The following is a 12694-nucleotide window of genomic DNA, read 5'->3' as shown; positions in this document are numbered from 1 at the left end:
CCATGAGGACTCAATCCTACTACACAAAGAACTATAGGAAATTAAGGAATGCCCCAAGGCAGAGAACTATCCTTTCCCAGGGAAGAGCACATCAACTGACTATCCAACGGTCAGCCTTTCAAGTATACATTTGAGCAACATTATACATGTTATATTTAGGGTTGTAAACATATATATATATATACATACACATAAATAGTATATACATATATTTATACAATAGCACGTAATGAAAAAAGAAGTCACACATTTTAAAGCGAGCAAGAAGGGCTATATGGGAAGGTTTGGAGGCAGGAGAGGGAAAAATAATGTGATTATATCATAATCTGAAAAAAACAAAAGGAAAAGATTAAAGGTGTCTACTAAGAGGTCCCGTGTTCAGTCCTCTGACGATGACAGCAATCTCGCATCTTCTGCACAAGACTTCACCCCCTTTGCAGTGTTCCTACACATCTTTTGCTAAATTATACATGGCCAGCACATCTTAGAAGCCACATCGTCTGCTCTCAGATATTCTCAACCTGTGGGTCACGAACCCTTGGGTCTACATATCAGTTATTTACATTATGATTCACAGCAGTAGCAAAACTGCATTTATGAAGGAGCAACAAAATAATCTTGTGGTTGGGGGGGTCACCGAAACATGAGGCACTGTATTAAACGGTCTCAGCATGGGGAAGGTTGGGGACCACTTTGCTAAGACTATAGGAACTTCACATTGTGACCTCACTCATAAAGGTTATGTCCCTCTATAATGTCGTTTATGGACTAGAGAAAAGGGGGAGACATGCTATATTGCTTTGAGACACATGAGCCATTGTACTAGATACCTTCTTGTAATTTACTTTCTATTCCTCATACCTGGCCTCTCCCTAAAGAACAATTTTCTAGAATCTTCTTATTAGACCATGGATAATCGATGCTAAATTTGAAACATTTCCTTGTTATAATAATGCTGTTCTCTAGAACCATAAGTAGCAGTGGCTGTGTGTCTTTTATAGCATTCGTGGGAGACACAACAAAAGCTTGAACTTTCCTTGGCGTCACCAAATCCATTAAATCCCATCAACCTGAGAACAAATACCACTGGTGAGAGTGGGTGGTGGATCGGATAGAGTTACTATTGGAACATAAAACTGAACCAAGCAATATTATGGGTCTAAGTATATATATTAGACCCATACTGAAGTAAGTATATTCCATCTCAGGTTTAATTTTCAATCTGCATTTCTGTAAAGCAAATCTCAACACTGAGCCTCAGCTGGAGACAGTTGTTTCACAAACAACTGGTGCCTACAGCCATACCACCCAGAGTGGGACCAGTCTTATCGGAAATAACTGGTAAGTATATCCGCCAGAAGTGAGCATGTCCGCCATGCCAGAGCGATGCTGAGCACTCATCAAGGGATGCTTCATTTAAACCTCGCCATGACTACGAGGTGTGCACTGGTGCTGCTTCAGTGAGACGAGGAAACAATGGCTTACAGAGCAGAATAAACGAGCTTGTGGCTGGTGCCGGAGCCTGCATTACTCGTGTGTTTTGTCCCTTCCTCTATACAATCTGTACCCTCTGGTGACCCAATAGATTTAGCAAAACAGCAGCACCCACAAAACTAAGGAGTCTCTGTGGATATCAGCAAGGAGACTGATTCCGTCAAAACCACAAAACAAGGCTTAAGCAAGTCTAGAACGATTAAGGAAGTGGCTGCTAAAGACGGTCTGTTTTGATGGCCAAGATCACTTGATTGCTGCCTGTGCTGTTCTGTATGAATGGAGACTGATGGGAGCCTAAAAAAATTAAACGTTTGCTTTGAAAACTGGTTCACATTATCTGTTTCTCCAGTACCAGGATATAGTGACTTGATCAGACCCCGGCAACTCCAGCACTGTGTTTGGACAAGTAGGGGAATCTCAGTGTGTTTATTTCCGCTATTTACTTCTGTGCCGTAAGCCCTGAGAGTGGTTCTCTCCTACTGGCGACAGGTTTGTCTCTGACTGAATTAGCCTGGAGCCTCGAATTTCTCTCTCTACATGCTTTTGACCTTGCACGTGATAGATAGATTGTAAGTCTGTTCCTGCTAGGAACAGGTGCAAGAATGGAAAAGAACACAGTTCCGTGGGCAGCAGGCATGCGCGTGGCTGACAGATTTCATTAGACGTAGCGCCCAGTAGTTTCTGCAGGTGCTCACAACAAATCAGCTGAGCTCATTTTCTCACGTTCTACTCTTTGGTCCGTTTTCTCTCTCCCGAGTGTGTCGACTCTCCTCCCCATCTTCAGATGATGACCTGAGAGCAAGCTCTCCTCTGCTCCTGGAACCCGGGTACTTTGTCTATTGTATGTGATATTGAAGAGACCTGGCCGTGTGTTGTTAAAAGGCTTTTAATTGTGGCCATGTCTAGCTGCAGTCTCTAGCACACATGATAGGCATACCCGTTCTCTGAGACACACTGGTACGCACAATCAAATAATCGGGGGGGGGGGGGGGCGGGGGAGTGGCTGCATTTATCTGAGCTGCAGAAGCACTTGGCCAAATCAAGAGCTAGTGGTCCCAGCTGCAAAGGACATTGTTTAAAGACTGCAGCTTATTCCCCAAAGAGGTCTAGAATTACACCAACGTACATTAAGACATTGGCATTTAAAAAGCTTTTCTGTAACCTGATGCGAAAACGCATGCCTTTAATCCCAGCACCCAGAAATAGAAGCAGGCCACCCTGGTCGCAAAGCCAATCCCAGGACAGCCAGGGCTACACAGAGAAGTCCTGACTTGGGGAAAAAAATTGTTTTGTACCAGAGTAAAATGAAGACTTGAAGTGGGAAGGAGACCACTTGGGTGACCGTCACATTGTCGTCACTAATGAGCCAGATTACTTTGCTGCATAAATGTTTGTATATCTGTATGTATATATACATATTCATATGCACATACATGTATCCTGGAGATTAAACTCAGGGCCTTAGACATGCTAAGAGCATAATCCACAACTGACTGACATCCCCACCCCTCACCCCACAGTTACTACTTTGGTTCCTCCCTGTCACCTTTCTCTCATCTCTACAGGTGTAGCTTAGAGATACGATGTCATGGGAATCCCAGAGTTTCACATATACCCTTCCCTTTGTCCGGAAGTAGCGTCAGACAGATAACAGTTATTATTCTGGTTACCATAATTCCTCCCAAGGGCGTATTTGAAGCATCTTTAAATTGATGAAGAGATCTCTAACACATCAGTAGTGGCACAGCCGGAAAGAGAGATCTAAAGTGTGTTCTGTGTTCCCTGCTTTTCTCATTCCTCCCTTCGGGTCTCCCCGAGTCCCAGATACCTGTGGGTGTCACCTTACCTTCCCAGTGTAGCTGAGTTTTTTTCAGATTGCCTCCTAAGAGCTTTTCTTTTGCAGTGGGTAGGGGCTATTGCGGGGACTCAAACCTGTTCAAAGGGATGGAAATTGATGACAGTGAGTGGCCAGCCATAAAGAGAACATGTGTCAGCCTCCACTGCCACCCCAAGGCTCAGGGCACAACTGAAAAAGCTACTGGGAAGAATATCTTCACTAATTTATTCTTTGATTTTGTCTATTATTATTGCGTGTGCGTGTCTATCTGTGTAAATGAGCATCTGTATGATGTACCCGTGTGAGCATGGCCGTACAAATGCCATGGAACCCAGATAGAGACGAGAGCACCACTTTGAGGAGCTGTCCCTTCCACTGTGGGCTATGTGGTTTTAATCTGCTGAACTGTTTTACAGGCCCTGGCCCTTACTTTTGTTTTTAAATAGCGTACATTAATAAAATACTTCATCAAAATGAGTGTGCTTTTAGGGCCCCCTTTTTTAAGCTTTATGAATAAGAAATTGCCATGAGTCTTACTACAGGCAACTTTTATCTAGGCGAACTTCTGTTTTGAGATTGATGCATGGACTCCCCAGGCCCCTCGGTGAATAGAGAGTTAAGGTTATTGTCACCATCAGCTAATGAGCACTCACTCCCACAGAAAGGGGCATGGTCTCTTTTTGTCTTTAAAAGGGAGACTCATGGAGATGCCCTTTAACTTCATCCCTGTCATTTTCGGTAACTATATGTATTAACTCACTATGAAAAGAAAAAAAAACACTTCACATAATAAGCTGCTAAACTTTCCAACAATGTACAGCAAAACAAGGATGCTATTTTTTAAGATTTTCCTTTCATTTAACATTTGATAATTTCATACATAAGCGCCACATCTACACCAGTCTTCCCCCTCCCATTCTGACACCCCCCTTGTGCTCTATGATTACTTAATTTATGACCTCTTCTTTTTTAGTTATTATTGGTACACACACCCACTGGCCCACCCCCATGCATGTATACACAGCCTATTTAGGTCCATTTAGTATCGCTTGTACGTACATGTGTCCAGGGATGGTGACTTGAGAGTGGAAAGCCTCTGTTCATGATCTGTATACAGGGGTTATTCTGCTCAGCACATGTAAATCGCACATAAAGTAGCATCTCCATTTGCACAGGAAGCTGTTTTCTCCCCTATTCCTCAAGGATAGCGAAACAGCCTGGGAGCCTGGTGGGATGCATAGAGACATTTGCTCTTTACCTCTAACTTCTCATAGGAATCTATGTTTCACATCAAGCCGAAACCAAAGTGGAGTCTGCCTTTGCCAGGCCTGCTGATGTTTTGATGACCTCTGCCCCGACGGCCACTCTCCAGTCACTTCTGTTTCGTGCTCCGCTGTGTCCCCCAACAAAGCGGGCCACAGACCTGGGCTGGGAACGATTTGGCAAAGAATGGCCCTCTTCGGTGGGATATCCAGAGGTGACCCAGACTGAGACCATAGGCATCCCTGGGATGCTGACCCGACCCTGGGAACTCTGGAAGTTGACACAGGGGTCGGGAACTGATGTCCCTCGGATGCCTGCAGTGCTGTTATGTGACCCCGTCCCACTGGGCGGCTGTCAACATCACAGCGGACTGGCATTTTGACTAGAAACCTGCCTTATTGTGAGAGATTGCACTGCGCTGAAAGAAACATTTTCATAATAAGATCTGCGTGAGGGTTGCTTGGGAAATTATGGAGCACTCGGTTTGTGTGCTCCAGGTTTTTATCCATCAGATTGATTTCCTCACCTCTCTGAAGATCAGGATCAAAAATTAATTTTTTTTCCTGCTGTAGACAAAAGGGGCATCCCAGGTGATTCATCTCACATCCCCTCTTTCCTCCTGTAAAACGCAAAGCTATCGAGGCCATTTTGGCATAGTTAGTGTTCCTTTTCTGTGTTACAAGAGAACCTTCTGTGTCTGTGTTTGGCATGATATATAAGCCTCCATGGACCAGAAGGTGATGTATTTAAAGAAAAAAAAAATAAGTCTTGAAATTCACTTTAGTAGACTTCTTTTCTACTCTTCACGTTCTGTTATCTGTCTCCTTCTAACTCAGATACAAATGTTGTGTGTGTTTATATGCGGTGTGTGTGTTTGTGTGTTTCCAGCCTTCTTTGGCAATTCAGAAGAGAAAAAACAAATGCCTTAAGGATGGAGAATGCCCAATGGATCTGCATGGTTACCTGTTATGTTTCCAGGTAAACAACTGTTTGTCCGTTGATGATGTGTGTTTAATACCATAAATACGGCATGGGGATTTAGGTATGGATCTCTTTCTTTGTAGAAACCCCAGGACGTATCTACGGAGTTGGCATTCCCAGTGAGTGTCAAGTACATACACCTGCTCCTGAGGTATTTCAGGGGGGGAAAGTAGAGCATAGGACAGATGGATCAATTATGAAAAGCAAAACAATTTACCTAAAACTCCAGGTCATCTCCATTTTATCTAGGACACGCAGATGCCCCTAGGGAGGATGCTACTCAGCCTCCCAGGTCCTACAGATGAACATCACTCTCATAGTTCAGGTTATTCCAAGCCCCACCTACCTATTTAACTAACCTCACTCCTGTGACTGGCAGTCTAGTCTCTGATCAGTTCCCATGGTAGAAAGGCTTTAATGCCTACCCTACACAGTTAGTCTTGGCCGGAAGTTTGAGGGATCTCAAGAAATAAATTTGTAATAAAACTAGAAACATGGACAAGATAAAAATCTACACAGCCATGGTTGTGCGCACCTCAGTTTCATCACAAGGCTGAGGCCGGAGAGGACAAGTTCAAGGCTGACCCTGCTCATATAGGCAGCCCATGTCTTAACACAAGTCCCCTAAAGGAAATCTGAATCCCTTTATTGAAGCTCAGACTACATAAATACATATGCAAAAGACATCTTTTATTGGTAATAAGGATTATCACAGCTAAAATATTTTATACATGCATTAATAGTTTGCTCCACATAATAATTATTGTGCCTGTTTAAAAACATAAACACGAATGCATTTAACAATCACACTGACTTAACAAAATTAACAGCTGGCTGAAACTATCTTTTAAAATAGCAGTAAACACTCGATGATCTTACAGTTTCTTCACGTAGTTATGTTTTTGAGTCAACACTGAATCACTTTTTGGCACCCTTTCAAAAGAATTAAAATTGGCTTGTTATAAGTACCTGCAAATCCATGTTTATTGCTGCTGTAGTCACCAGAGCCAAGATGGAGAGTCATCCTAAGTGTCCGTCAATGGACAAAGTGGGAAGGAAAATGTAGGCCTTATTCACAACAAAGTTTTGTTCAGATATAAAGAAAAAGAACATAATGTCTGCTGTCTGCATGAAAGTAGATAGAACCAGAGGTTGTCATGTTTAGCAAGACGAGCCAAATTAAAAAAAAAAAACGACACCGCTTGTTTTCCCTTGTAGGCACAATTTAGAGGAAGGGAAAAATAACACAAATATAAAAAGGGAGCCTCTGAGCACATGGAAGGGGTGCAGAGGAAGGAGAAAAAGGAAGAAGAAAAGATGACAACAGAGTAGACAGAATCATTTATGTGTGTGAAAGGTTGCAATGGACTCGTTTCCCTGGTACAGATGATATATACTAATAGCAGTTTAGAGACTGCTCTGTTGGGGATTTGTGGGGAGATGGCAGCTCTCCACCTAAGAAGTCACGTCAGTAAAGACAGTATGTAAATAACACACTGCTCCTCCTCCTCCCAGCTTCACTGGGGTTCTCTTAACGTCTTTAATGTTCCTGTGTGATGGTCCTCAAAAAACAGTCAAGACAGCAAAGCAGTCTCAAGCAGTGTACAGAATCTATCAATTATTGATAAGAAAATAAAAGATCATAGCCAGAAATCAGGCTATGAAATGAGAAGTGTTTAATATAAACAAATATGATATTAGCTTTAGAAACAAGAATGTTCAATGTTTTTGCCTGAACATAATATAAAGATAAACATTCAATTTAAAATACAGTTTCTGTAGTCTGCAAAAGACTAAAACGTCAGCGTAAAGGAATGTTTTCTTAGTAAGATGTTTTTTTCTTAACCTTAAAGGGTATGTGACTATGTGGACATTGGAAGCATGCATTTTCTTATCTAACTCATTTGCCTAGCAAGAAGACTGAAGCAAAACAGATGAACAAGGAGTTAAATAAAATAATAAAATATGTGGGGAGCTTTCAAAAATAGTAGATCTTTTTTATTCTCTTTCTTTTCTTTGCTTCTTGAATGATGTCAACTCACAAAGGCTCGGCAGGCTTCCCTCAATGGATGCTCAGCCAGGGACCAGGCTGCTCTGAGGCCTCCAGTCCTGGGCGGGCTCCACATTTTCCCAACCCCACAGCACCCCCACCTTGTTTCCCAGTGGAGTGTGCTCTCAAGTGTGACCCCAGCCTGCTTTGCCCTCAGAGCTGGACAAAAGTACTAAGCGGTCAGTTTCGAACTGAGCCGCTCCATAAAACAGACACATGGGTCTTTAAAAGCAAGGTGACACAAAGCTACACACACAAAATGCACATAGTATCGATGGCTTTGCTCACATAATGATATATCATAAAGGTGGAGAATTATTCCTGGATGAATATACTCATATCCTCTATGTCTAGAATTCAGTGAGGTACCAAATTTATCTGACCAGAAAAAAAACTCACAAATAAAATTCTCATTAGCTAATGAAAAGGAAATATATTGGAATATGAAAAGCAAAAACTTGGAGAACACTCTATATGAATTATGGTCTACCCCCACCCCTACCCCATATTGGTGCAGAGACTCACAGGCCTTCTTTCTCTGGGTATTAGATATGTGGGCAGTATTTTGCAGCAGCATTTTCTATTATTCCAGTTCCTAGTACAGAACTTGCAGACAAAGGGTCTAAACTCAGCTTAGAAGCCCTGGAAGAGCGTCACATCACTATCCATGAGGAAAGCCTGCAGTTTACAATTGCGGTCTTTTATAAGACAGTAAGACCAACGACAATAAGGTGTTTTGCGTCTATTATTAATTCATAGTCGGCTCGGTCCAAAGCTTAAAGCCTTTGGCTTCTTGCCTGACAACACAATAGCGTGTGAGTTAGAGTTGAACGAGTTGTCCATTTTTCTTAGCATTGTTTACATGAATCAGAAGATGTGCCAGGGTTTAAGGATGCAGCTATTTCAAGAGAATGGGTTGTCTTACTCTACCCGAGTCTACTAAGAGTGCATCACTTCTAAAATTGGAACCATTGATGCCACTTTGAGGACAGTAACCTCACCACCAAAAATATCAACGTCTACCAGCCAGCTGCTTACCAGCCTTCCAGGGGCCCCAGAAAACTCCTCTGGATCTGTCAAGGCTTTGGCTACTTGCCCACTCTGCAGGCAGACTGCAGGTTCCATGGACCAGCCCAGCATATTGCCCTGTTGAAGGTGGCAAGCAGTACGGGCGCCTGGTGTCCTTGCTTGGAGTTGCGCGATAACGTGTCATTCTGGCTTTGCCCGACTTCAGCCTGGGGAGGAACAAATCGCTTCCAGAAGGCCTTGCATATGATTATGCAGAGCCAATGAGCAACGTTGGACAAAGCAGTGGTTGCCAACAGAGCAGATGTGTCTGAAGTCTGCATCGGTTCATCTGGTGACCTCCTGAAATCAGCGGAAGATTTATATGGCTAATTATAGATTTCTCCCCTAATTTAGTTGTCCCTCTCTTCATTAAAAAAAGAATGGAGATGCAGTCAGGGTTTAAAAAGCCAATGCTACTTTAGAAAGGATGTCATCATTTTTAGGCGGTTGCAGACCACAGTTCAGATTCTCTTGAGGTAATCAGATGAATATATATGCACAAGCTGTTCTTTATAGCAATATGCCAATTATGGAGTTCAGAACAATTCTAAAATTGTACTTTGATTGGAGTTTGATGCTCACTGTGACTTAAAAGTTGAAAAATATGCTAGAGCTGACTAGGCATCGATGCCGTCACTGCACCGATGTTTGTTATTGAGACAAGAGACTACGGGAGAAATTAGAGGATGACCCAAGCCATACTACAGTGATTCATGGTTGGGAGTGATTTCTTGTTGCCGTGACAAAATATCTCACAGTAGAAACTTGAGAAGTCACTCAAGGGCAGACCCCATGCCCAGCCGTAGATGCCCAACACAAAATGAACTCAATGCCACTTTTTAAAGTTCTTCATACCATCATATTTTGTTAGAGCTAAAGAAAAAAAGAAAAACAAACACCTTACGTGTCTTTTCCATATATATATTGTCATACCTCCAGCACACAACAGCAAAGGATAAGCATTCTCGTTAGAAAAAGGAGGAATGGACGCATAACAGGGAGACATTGGGCTGAAGCAAGACGGAAACCCAGCACAGCAAACACAAAACCTCACAATTCCATGTTCATCATCTGGGGCTCATAACAGATTAACTTGAACGTCTTTACCCCTCCAGTTCTTCTGTCATATAACGCACGTAGTCTCTCTCAGGAGGTTCCACTCCATGCCTGCAGCTTACCTGCAGGCCTAAATCCCACAGTCCTAACATTCCCAATGCCTTACAGTCTCCATTGCAACTTAGGCTTTGCTTTCACAGCTCCATGCATGGCCTTTTAGGACCTTCCTGTAAGAAATCCCATCCTGACACACATTGTTTGGCCACAGCAGCTTTCTGAAACTTTGGGGCAAATCTCTATGAGTCCATAACTCTTAAATTTTCAGGTCTGCAAAAGCAGTACCATATAGATGCTGCTGCTGAATTCTGCTTCCCATCTTAAGATGGGGCCTCATCCCCTTCTGCCACTGCTGCAGTGACCTCTGTGTGCCTTGACAAACTAAACCTAGGAAGCCACTTTCCACTCCATTGTTTTAAAATATAGAACCTTACAGCAGCATTCTCAGTTCAAGCTCTCTCCTTCCAAATAAATTACATTTTCATAAGTTGAAGTTTTTTGATGTGGGTTTGTGCCATGGTGGCGCATTTCCTACAGTCCCTGTGAAGAGTGAACCATTTCTCTTTAATTGTTCTAAGCTGTTTAACAGTTGTAGCTGCTTTCTCTGGCTCTGTGTGCAACATTAAGCTTTTCTTACTAGATTGCACGTTATCTTTCCGCTCTCTCTTACTGTATAGGTGACTAAGAGCAAGAAGCAATAACTGTGCCACAGCTTGGATGTTACAAGCTGGTCTGAAATTTCTTCCACCAAAAATATTAGTCTGTAATCTTTGGGTTCACCCTCACCCAAGTCTTCAGAACATAAGGAGAAAGCAGCTAGACTTTCTTGCCATGATGCAATGTGAACAGCCACGAACCCAGTTCCCCAACGAGTCTTTGTTCCCTTCTACACCATTTGAACACAACATTGGTTTTCTTTCTATGGGCATCACGGTCTTCCACATTCCCACCTAAATGGCCCACTAAGTTCTGCTTACAGCATTCTGAGGGTTGCTCCAGCCAGAGATACAAATCCTTACTATAAGCTGGCCTCAGAGGCCTCCAAATTCACAAGGGTTAGCACAGAAATGAGCCCACTCTTGGTACCAGTTTCCCATATTGGTTACTTTTATTACAGATGTAACTCAGTATGTGACAAAACAAAACAGGACAAAAATCCTTGAGGAGTCAAGGTATCATTTGGTTCATGGTTCACCAATAAGGTCTGTTGTGATGGAGAAGGCACAGTGAAAGGAAAATAATGAGGTAGGTCACGTCGCTTCCATAGTCAAGAACCAGATAGGAGTGAATGCTGCCATTACTTTTGCTCTCTTCTATTTGTTCAGCCTGGAACCCTAACCCATGGAATGGTAACCCCACAATTCCTAATTAATCCTCTTATGAACCAGCTTCTCAGATGCACCTTTGAGTTTGCCTCCTGGAAGAATCTAAATTTCTAACAAGTTAATGGTCAAGATAAGTCATCGCTCATGTATTTGTGGACATTGTTTAAGCCAGGGAGATTTTCTTCACCTGTGTAAGCTGGAAAAGGAGCAAACACACAAAGCTTTCTAAAATTCCGTGGGGGAAAGGATGGACTTGTTTTTCTAACAGTTCATTGGTTGGCGTGTAAAACTACTTTCCATAGGTTCAGATTGTCCATATGTGTTTCTACCACACCCATCAATGTCAGAACCATGTCTTGTCTCTTTGCCTTGAACAGTGAAAGCCTAGGTTGCCTGTTTCTTAAATAAAATTAGCCACAAGAGACACACCTGCACCAACAAAAAAGCATAATTTACTTTTAGACAATGAATTTGTTAGTGCATTAGAAACAAAAACAAACCCTAAGTTGATGCTAAACATACACCCCCATATTTGGGGTTGGAGGGGCTGCTCCAAATCCAAAGATAGAGTCTGGTTATAGATATGAGAGCAGGAGGGCCATGTTGCATCAGAATCTCTTTTAGGGATTATAGTAGAGGTTGCATTTTTAACATTGGTGATGCACAAAGGGGCTTTTAAATTTTTTAACACAAAACCAATAGCCAAGTAATAGAAGAACTCTTTTATTTTAGAACTTACGTTATTTGATATGATCAATATTACTTCAAAGTTCAATTGGGTTTTGACTTGAAAAAAAATCTGCTGTCTTTTGCATTCTTGTCAGCCTTAGGTGTTTTCTGGAAAGGAACTATTGTCATCAGCCTAGTGATGCCGTGGGCCACTGTGTATGGTCACAACCTGGACTCTGGTCTAAAACACGAATCAAAATGTCTACATGGAGATGGCGAGAAACCAATCATTTCCCAGTCCCAAGAGAATTTGTTGTCAAGGACTTGGCTGTGTACGAAAGGAATGTTGTCTTGTTTCAGAACCAAAATTTAGCGACAAGTCAGAGCATGAGCTGCCTGAAAGGAGAGGGCTTTTTGTGGTTTTCTCACAACCACGCTCAGACACAGCTTCCCTTTCCGCTAATTAAGCTGTTTTAAAGGAAACTGGTCAAACAGTGACATCCTAGTGGGGAGCTTTGGCGTCAATTGCGTGATGTTGAAAGCAGGACACTTCGAAGATGACTTCGACTATTGTGCTTTCTGGCTGAATATCTTCTACTTGGTCAATGCTGCCAGAGTGACCCTGTACAATTGGGAGAATTCAAAGCCACTGACCTCAGAAGATGCCATTAAGAAGGCCGTCACAGAATAGGATTTCATGGTCAGAAGCCCAACTTACTCTCTCCTACCAAGTCCTGAAGCTTACAATATTTTGAATGTATGTTTTCTCCCTGTCGTTAGCATATGGCTAAAACAGCTAAGTTTAAAGAAGAGCACGGCCATTGGGAGTTTCCAATATAAAAGTCACTTTCTTGTTCATGAGAGAGGTTGTTAATAAAAAAATCCAGCTAATAG

This window comes from Microtus pennsylvanicus, chromosome 1 (assembly GCF_037038515.1).
Source record: "Microtus pennsylvanicus isolate mMicPen1 chromosome 1, mMicPen1.hap1, whole genome shotgun sequence".
NCBI lineage: Eukaryota > Metazoa > Chordata > Mammalia > Rodentia > Cricetidae > Microtus > Microtus pennsylvanicus.
The sequence above is the reverse complement of the archived record's forward strand: the minus strand, read 5'-3'. Positions refer to the sequence as shown.